The sequence below is a fragment of the Callorhinchus milii genome, unplaced genomic scaffold (assembly GCF_018977255.1).
Source record: "Callorhinchus milii isolate IMCB2004 unplaced genomic scaffold, IMCB_Cmil_1.0 Scaffold18, whole genome shotgun sequence".
Classification (NCBI taxonomy): domain Eukaryota; kingdom Metazoa; phylum Chordata; class Chondrichthyes; order Chimaeriformes; family Callorhinchidae; genus Callorhinchus; species Callorhinchus milii.
Genome location: NW_024704759.1, coordinates 13,210,176 through 13,220,217, shown reverse-complemented (window position 1 = coordinate 13,220,217; position 10,042 = coordinate 13,210,176). Strand labels below are relative to the sequence as shown.

Here is a 10,042-nt window from a genome sequence, read left to right as displayed (position 1 = left end):
TGGCGGGATAAACGGGCAAAAAAAAATAAACAAAACAGGTTTCAGGCTTTTGGCACATATCTCAATTTTAAATCATGAAAAATTTAAATTCTCTAACAATCTTTATAATAATAATAATCATCGCATTTGATATAGCGCCTTATCATGTCTTCTAGATGTCTCAAAGCGCTTTACAGAATATACTGTAAAGTGAATTGATTGTATATTTGTGGGCAAAATCTTTATACAATAAGCAAACTTTTTTTACTGTGAGACAGGCATAAATACAAATGACTAATTTCTGATTTTACACTTCAACATTTGACCACTCACTATTAATAGAGATTCTTGCAAAACTACGGAAAAGTCAGATTAGCTTTAGAAGAAACTCGGCAAGAGCAGAGAAAAAAAATTCAACCACCAACATTTTAACTTGACCTAAATATTAAGAGAAACTTCCTTACAGCTTTCCAATTGACCTTATTTCTCAAAAGTATTCCGTTTCCTTTTTACCCCCAAGGCAAACTACAACAAAGTACAAATTCTAAACAGAAGCGACGAAACAGTCAGAAAACAAGAATGTGTTTAAGAAAATGTCATTGAAAAAGAACAGGCCTTGAATTTGGGAACAAAGCACCTTTTTGACTGCAGTATCATATCAATAAAATAATGCTCATTGTTAGCTTGACACATACTGTAAGAGAAAAGAGATTCACTATGGCCAACTATTGTACACAGTGGACCTACATTTCATATGTTTTCCCCTAAAAATCAAACTTTGAATTAAAATTGTTTTTTAATGATTTTTTATCATTTTAATGTTCAAAATCCTGAAGTAGCTTATTTATTGGGGTGGAAATATTCTCGGGTCAAATTCACTTTTGCCTAACTCAGCCATTAAGTTCGATAAAAAATTATGTTAAGTCTTTCTAAAAAAAAGACTGGGGCAGAGAAGAGGGTCTTTTCCCCTTTGGCTGAACTGATTGAGCAAACACCAACTTGCTTTTTATATAGCGCCCTTCACGTAGGATACATCTCGGAGCACTGCACAAGAATGGGGTTGGACGGCAAGTGAGATAGGAGAGGTGGTGACGTCCCAAAGAGCTTCAGAATCTACTGTAAATAGCAGTGATTGCTTAGTGGGCGAACGCAAGCAAGTTTTCAAAGCAGCATTTAAAAACGAACCCTTCTTGGGGTCAAGACAGAAGCGTAGAGAGAGGGAGTTCCAGAGGTTAGGGGAATAGCAGCCGAATGCTTTGCCAAGCAATCCACAGTAATTTGATTGTTGACTGATTACCAGCCTGCGTAACACATCACTAAGTCTTGAAAGTTGCAGATATGTCCATAACCCTTTAACGGTAGGTAGGGCAGTTTTAAATAGACGGGTCTCATGCTGTGCAGTTACTATTATTAATGTTCTAGATTAAAATGACCATGTTCTTTCTCTTTCAGGGCTTTGTACATTACAAACTAATATAATGTATTGGTCGACATTCAAGAACAATGATTTTGATCACGTCTCTTCAAAGTTTATTGAATGGGTTTACAATTATATCACACGAAAACAGCAAACATTGAAGCAGAAACACTACATTACTGTTGTGTATAGTATCCAAGGTAGCAAGAATTTAGTTGGAATTTTCAAATGTTCGCAACTTCTCTACAATAATAATATTTGCATTTAATATAGCGCCATATCCCATCTACGATATGTCTCAAAGCACGTCACAGAATATACTGTCAAGTGAATCGACTACATATTTTGTGGGCGAAACAAGGTTGATAATCAATACAAACTCCAGCATTTGCTGAAACCGTTAACTTATCCCTTGAAGCAAATAAAGCGCTCACTATTTGGTGTGTATTCGGCATGGTAACAGTTAGAAGTGGTGCTCATAAAATGCTGTCACAAGTTTGATTTTTCCTGCTTCACAGCAACTTTATGTTAAAAGTTGGCAATATTCTCTTGGAATATGAACTTCAACTGCTTGGATCGGTCTTGTACTAACAAAAATCACAAAACATAATATAAGACCGTGTGGGGTCTTCAAACGATGTACAGGTAGGTACGTGCACAGTTACTATCAGTATCTGAGCCATCATTCCTTTCTATATTTTACGCCTTAAAGCTCTTTAAGATGCACCTTGCGGCGAAGCATTTGACATGGAGTGAATACCGTGGTAAACGGCAATTCTCTGCGTCAACATATGATGGAAGATTTTTCTGCAGGACCCCAGTTGAGACAGTCGGGGGGGGGCAGGAGGAATTTGCGATGCGCGTTTAAGGCACGAGCGGAGGGAGGCAAGGCACATCATTAAGTGCACAGAGTTTTTCTCTTTACGACGAATAGGATTACACGGCCATTCAGAAGAGCACACTTCCCCTTCAAGCACAAGCTGGTTTAGTGTCAGCAAGGTCTGTTGCTATGGTGAAGACATCATGAGTTATTCATTGTCGCTGAAGCTAATGAGGTCAAAGGGGCTTTTTATTTTTAAAAAACACAGTTGCGTCCATCAGACAACCGTCAGTCCATAACAGTTTTACTTCTGACTTTTCGTGGTCAGAATTCTGAGTTTCAATTGAATTAGCATCGGACGGAATCTCGCCCAAGTTAAGATAACCCCCGGTGAACAGCCCCCAACGTTGAAACGCCACTCCACTCACTGCCTTTTGCAATGTGATAAATGCTTTCCGCAAAAATGCAACCCTCTCGCCTTCCAGTGCAATGCGACGGCCACTTTGGGTCACACCCATGCAGCCACCTCGCATTTCCATTGTGGAGTTTTATTTTTAAGCAGCGCGTTTGCCGAGGATCCAACTCGCACCGGAACGTTTCATCCCTTGCGCAAGTCCGCTAAACTCTCGAGTCATTTCAAAGACAACCATTTCAGTTATTTACCATCTGCAAAGCGGATTACCCTTTGAAACTATATTGCCCACCTTCTCATCAGACTTTTCCAACGCTTCACTACCAAATGTTTAAAGATATATGCAGTTATATTCAGAAAACTAAGCATTTCATAACAGTAGAATTGCCAATAACAAGCTACAATAGAGGTCTGGCGCACCAGTGTCTGCTGCAGTATATTACTCTACAAAAGATCGCAAGAGATAGAGAAGGCCCTTTAGCCCATTTGATCTCAACCTTCCAGAAAACCCACTCTACCAATTACAGCATCAAGTTGTTATTTTAAACAACTCTCAGAGTCCTTGAACCACTCCTCAAGGCAACCAGGTTTCAGTTGGAAATTACTCTCTGGGTGAAGAAATATTTCCTGGTGTCTGCCCCTAAATTGCTCTTTGCAATCCTAACCTGTGCCTTCTTATTCTTGTGTCTCAGCACACCCAAATGTATTGGGCTGGGTTTACTTTTTCCAACACTGATTAAAACATCACATGCTCTCCCTCTATCAGGGCTCGCTTGAAGATAATGAGGTGCAAAACCCTTCACCCTGAAGAGCTCCAGCCTGTCTAAGGATCTGAGCTAAACTGCTGTGATATTATCACCCATCATCCCAGTTTCCTTGTTTATTGCTACCTCACATTGTTTTGACATGGCGAGCCAACTAACACTTCGAGTTCTCGTTCAGCTTCCTGCTTCGCAAATTCTATCCCATCCACAGAGTCCATTTTTGCTCCACATATGGAGTACCTTGCATTTTCTCTGTACTGAACTGTATTTGCCACTTAGAAGCCCATGTTCACACACTAGCAAACTCTCTTTGTAAGACTTTTGCTCCCTTGGCTATTTCCACAGGTCCCCATTTCCAAACCAGGTGTCTTTTGCAAATCAAACTACCTTTCCATTGGTTCTGTGGCTCCGTACCAAAGAAAATTACCTCCCCCACCTCTTTACGTTCATTATTACAGCAAATCACAAATTATGTGCTGATACACTACCGTTTTATCAAAATAAAATTGAAAATGTCACAGTGCAGGAGCTGAAACAAGAGCATGCAGGAACACTCGGAACGCGAAATAAACATTTGGTGTACACCAGGGATTCACATAACCGCTGCCATTTCTTACAGATACTTTTTCGACATGGAGGTGGGGGGGGGGGGGAAGAGAAAAGATTATACTCCCAACAAAAATTAACCCAGCAAATTTGTCTAAAGTGGAAAAAAACATAAACATGGACTGCCGCAACCAACCAGCCTATTCATTTCTGTGTTCCTACTGTAAACTCTTTTACCAACTTCCTGCACTGAACCGATAGTACTAGATTGCTTCAGGACAAATTAATTTAGTGTCAAAATGAATGGGCCTTCAGTCCGAAGGAAATGCAGCCACAAACCTCTCCTCCCTAAACCAACATTTGATCTTTACTATTGTGCATACTTAGATAAGACCAACCCTCAGCTGCTCCATCGAGAAAATATCGTTCATCACCGGCACAGCTTAAAAGTGTAGAAACATAAGGTGCAGAACATTAGGTATCAACAAAAAACAAGCCAACAGCACAAAGTCAATTACATTTTGTAAAAAAAAAGCTCTTTAGCTAGGGCACCAATGATTATATACCAGAGAAACCTCAGTATTTCTAGGCTATGGAACAAAAGCCAGCCCAGGTAAAGTACCAGTCATGATCACTGTCCAGTGACCATGGCTAAAAAGTGCACACGCGTTCACAGCTTGTGAGCTCAGGGTCACCTGGCGCTGTGATGATATTCTCTCTCCAATGTCTACTTCCACTCCCACCACCCACCCACCCACCACCCCGGGTCAAACAGCCTCCTAATAATCATGCCTTGACTCACTGTCAACGATGGAAGCATACGTCATCGCTTCCAGAACGGGGGGAAGTAAACCGAAGAGAATTTTTTTGATAAAAAAGCAAGGTTCGAATGGATTTGCCTATAGCTTACAGGCCAAGTTGCTTTCTTCACCCTGTCTGAACCTTAGTGGTAAAATAATAATAACAATAATACTTACATTTGATATAGCCCCTTATCACGTCTTCCAGACGTCTCAAAGGGAATTGACTGTATATTTTGTGGGCGAAACGATATGCTTATAACCTAACCCAGAACTAAAGTTATACATTAACTTTTGGAGAAAGGAGCACCTACACAATCCATCTTTGCAGCAAGCACACCTCCAAAGGGCTGCTCCAACTAAGCAATTTGAAGAATTACAAGAATTTATAAAAAAGTAGAGCCACATTTTTAGTACCAGGAACCTGGAAACTGCTCACACTGTGTGTGCAAAATGCAAGCAGTCAACTACCACCATTTCACAAAAAAAAAATCACCAGCTTGTGCCAAAATACATAATTTTCCTGCCTTAAATTTGACTTAACGCAAGTCATCTATCTCCAGGGCAATTTCGCCAAGTATTGTATTGCTGTTAATAACGCTCAACTCTTGAGGGTAGATAAGAGGATGGCAAGACCTTATGAAACGTATACTGTAGCACAATTGATCAATGCACACAAATCACCGCGCGGTCCTCCAACTAAAATTACCCGATAGAACGGCAAGACGTGGTAATTATCTTAATTTCTTCAAAGTTACAGCAGAAATGCTACACAATCCAATGCATGAAACTATGAATAGGCAAAGCTTACTACTGTACTAGTACCTCCCCTTTACATGAAGCTTACTCTGAAACTAAAGCTCTCTTAAGACTAAAGTGAAAAAAATAACATATCAAAACAGACCGGAGATACGGATACAATCTGAAGCAAGTTTTCCACTTCTTTCTCCTCACTTTCATTCGGCTTTTCTATTTTTATGCATTTGTTCTCATTTAATCATTATTTTTTTGGCCCCCTGTAACTTTTGATTTTGTTTTCCAACAGATGGTCGAACGTCAAAATTAACTGATTCAATGGCTTGAATGAAGTAGGAAAGATTCAAAGGATGGGAAAGATTCATTGCTGCCACTTCAAGGGTTGAAATTTTTTTTAATAAAAAAAAATCCCATTACTAAAGTCAAAGCGACACATCAAACATCAGCTACAATAAATAAGCAAGATTGCCCTGGCTACTCACCAGTCAGTTGGTAACTTCTTTACGACTTGAACCATTTTTATTTGGCTAACAAAATTAGAAAAAGAGGACCGGTTTAACAAAATCACAATTTAATACGTTGACTGATGTAAATTTCCAAATAGCCGATTAAATTGTAGAACTGCATACAGTACAAGTTGGTACAAGCGACACCTAGAAAATCGTGGACAGCAATTGCCCTGCGGAATATTAAGTAATTTACTTTCTTTCCTTCTCGCACTATCTGCCGACTTTAAACTTGTAAAGCTGAACACTTAATTCCACAGCAATGTAACAAAACCTCACTTTTTTAATAAAAAAATAAAGGAAACGAGAACCCCAAAAATGAGTTTATACACTAAATTAATCCACAGAAGGGCTCTCTCTCTCTCTCTCTCTCATTGTGGGTGTTCCACTTACATTCAGCCCTCCACCCACTTTTGAACAGGAAATTTGTAATGGAAAACACCTACTTTATTGCCTTTCTTTTAAATAGTCGTTTTTACCGTGAAGCCCCCATTTGGAAAACAAAAAAGGCAACCAATGACTGCGTTAGCTCTACAGCAGTTTCTGACGTTTGAAATAAAACACTAGCCACAGCTTATTTCACAGCAAGTGAAATAAATTCAATAATAGGCCTCACTTCAATTAATATTTAGAGCTTTCAGTGTTTCTGAAACAATCCCACATTAGCAATCACCAAGTGTCACGTGCTTATAATATTCTTTAAAGGGAAAAAAAATGAAAACCTTAAAAAGTATAACGTTTCGCTCAAATTCATCCATCCCCATGTTGAATAGTAGGAAAATAAATGAAGCTGAAGAGGTGAATGAAAACTTTGGAAAACTGGAACAAATAAGTGAACAAAACTGCAAGATGCTGTACATTACTCAAATATTCTGCATTCCAAAGATATTCTCCCACTTCTTTTGCGAAGGAGTAAGACTGCCCGCGAACGCTACCCATTAATATATTCAGCCACACCACTTGATCATTGCTTGCAACCTGTCTCCATTATTTGGGAACAAACTCGTCCATAAAACCCTCTCAATAGTCGAAGGCATGGAATCTTTCAGAACCTTCACAACATTTTAAAAACATTGGCACCAATTTACAATAGTGCAATTGTTTTCAGAAGGATCCTTGTTGCAGGGGGGTGGGGGGGGTTAGAGACGCAAGACTTTCTCCCAGCCCCTGAGCCCCCAGATTTCTTGCGATTTCACTACCTGGTATCGTTGACTAAAACAGACCAAGTGCTACTTCTGTGAATCGAACGGTCACTTGCGTATTTGCTCTGAAGAGTGTAGAGGCGACGGGTACAGAAAATTGTAGCAGATCACGGCTCGGCCTAGCTTGCGAAGGACACGGCTCGCGAGACACGACAAGCTTCAAATCTGAATCCGAATCTCTGATAAGTCAACCTATTTCAGGCCAGGACGAGTGGACTGATTCTACAGTTGGCCTCAACAGCCCTGGGGCGGGATGAATAAAGAGGAAAAGGTCGGGGGGGGCTCCCTCTCTATTGATCGCTCTCTAATAACTCTTACAGATTTAAGGCAAGGAACAGGACCTTGTTCATCTATATGTCTTCACTGGTAGAACAGCACTCCAACTTTACCTGCGTGAGGTCACATGTAAAGAATGGCTACCAACGTAAGGTACTCAAGGACTGCCAAAGACTCAGTGGTTGGTTGTTTGTCTTAAAAACGTCTCGTTCCTCGGGAGTTATGGGGGGGGGGGGAGAGGCAACAACATGGTATGGCAGCAATACTGCCATTTAGGCAACTTTATTTTACTTCTTTATTTTTTTGCAGCGGTCGCCTTGTAGCGGAATGACTCTTTCATCTATCGACTTGGACTTGTGATGCGGAGCACAAATCAATACTGCTGCCAGAAGGATTTTGGATGCAATGTTAAATCGTCTGGTGGTTGCGCTGAACCAGCACATTATGTTGGTTTGTTTAGCTTTCCATCTTGGTCACCAGTTTTTCCAACTTCAGATATCCTTTTTTTAAATTATTATTATAATAATAATAATAATAAAAAAAACTCCTTTGAAAATACCTTTTAAGGGTTAGTAATCACCTCGATACCGACGACGTGTTATATTCTAAGCCCTTGAACTTCTACAGCTTTCAGAAAGTCCAAAGTAAGAGTCAGTCTAAATAGCCAACTGCTAGCATCTCTTGTTAAAATGTTCAAATAGTGTTCACTTTTGAATTTTCCTTCCCTCAATTTCTGCCAACACACACACACACACACACACACACACACAGAGGGGGCCAGGAGCTTCGCATCTAAGTACTCGTATTTGCCTGCAATTTAAAAGTCTGCTGTTAATATCTTTACAAATGCAGCAAAAAAAAAGAGCAGGGGATCGCGTACAAGTTCAGTGGCTCACGGACCCGCTTGCCAAACATTAAAAACAAACGTGGAAATCGACACAGGTTTGTTTGGTGGCCACGAAGGTTAACAAAAAAATATATATGTACGTACACACGCGCACATATATATATATATATATATAAAAATGGGGAAAACCATCTCTGGACATCTCAGCGCATTGTGTAAACTCCAACCAGGAAGTGGTTGAATGGGACCACAACAGCCTCCAAATATAACGTGGTTCAAATCCAGGAACTTCTGTGGGGGTTGGATCTATGAAATGGAGACAGTGGGCGAACTTTAACACTCCTGTCACTGTTTGCAGCCTTATTGTGTGTCAGGTTTTCCTCCCATGTGGATTCTTTCTCTTCCCTCCCTCCTTCCCCAGCTCATCGGTTCTTTTTATGTATATATATATTTTTTTTAAAAATCAGCAAATACACGACTATGGATTAATAATGGTTACTAATCGTCCAAACGTCACATGTTAGCTGTCCAAACGGACAGGTCAGCAATGCAGTACGTTAGTCAGATCCAATTGCGTTCCCGAATCAAAAAAACATTATTTCAATGGAAATCAAGAGTAGAGCAACAACATGAGCTCACATAATACAGCTGTGATAGATTCTAAATACCCTTATACTGAAATAAGGAAATCAAGGCAAATACTCAGGGGTTGCAAACAGCCAATAAAATAAATATATAATAATTCTACATATATTATATATAAATAAAGATACAGGCATTCCCAGCATTGCACACATCCTGTACAAGCTTATGATTCCCACCACCTCATACCAGTACTACCTGTTACTGGCAAAAGGATGCCTTGGGGGGGGGGAAAAAAAATCCACAATCAATACGATCCATATATATATATAATACAAAAAACACACCTTAATCCAAACCACGCTGATGACAAAAGCTCTTTCCACACACGTCCATTACATTACTAAACCCAGAGTAAGCAGGAGGTCAGTGGAATGAATCATTTGTGTCTGATTTGGTTTTATTACTAAAAAAAATGCATAATTTCCCCCTTTTTTTCAAAGCGGGATAAAGTTATCCGATATTTTTCTACATGTGTATATCTATATGTATATATAAATATATAACACACACACATTTAGATCAAAAAGCTGAAGGTATTTTAACGGGAAATTTTTTTTTAAACACGCGCACACACACACACACACACACACACACACAAAAAGATGTTAAAAAGACACAGCAGGAAATAAAGAAAGAGGTTTATAAAAAAAGGAAAGGAAAGGAAAGCTCGTTCCCTCTCTGTCTCTCTCTCTCTCTCTCTCTCTCTCTCTGTGGTAGTCACTGGTTAAGTTAAATCTGGGTTGATCTCACCGGATAATCCCCTTTATAAACCAATGTCCAAACAGAGTGTGGGGGGGGGAAGGAGGGGAAACCAGAGCACAAGGACAAACGCACACGGGGTCAGGTTTTTTGGTGTGTGGGGGGGGGGGGGGGGGGGTACAATACCTTTCACAGGCCTCAGCTCACCAACCCAGCACAGACCAGCCCTCACCTCACCGCTCGGGCTGGCAGTTGTTTGGTTGGTTTCTTGCTGGTTTCTCAGCGAAAAGCCCGGGTTGGAGCTGAGTGGATAATCCCCTTCCTAACCCACCCTCCGAACAAAGTGGGGGGGGGGGAGGGGGAGGGGGGGGGG

At 40.3% G+C, this 10,042-nt stretch overlaps 1 protein-coding gene across 1 annotated transcript in view; it reads right to left on the bottom strand.

Moving 5' to 3' along the window:
* tpd52l2b (tpd52 like 2b) overlaps positions 1–9,670 on the bottom strand; it is a gene marked incomplete at its 5' end in the record, with an annotated part of 35,896 nt that extends 26,226 nt beyond the window's left edge. The window contains 1 exon segment of the mRNA NM_001292549.1: positions 9,642–9,670.
* Between the last annotated feature and the right edge of the window lie 372 nt (positions 9,671–10,042).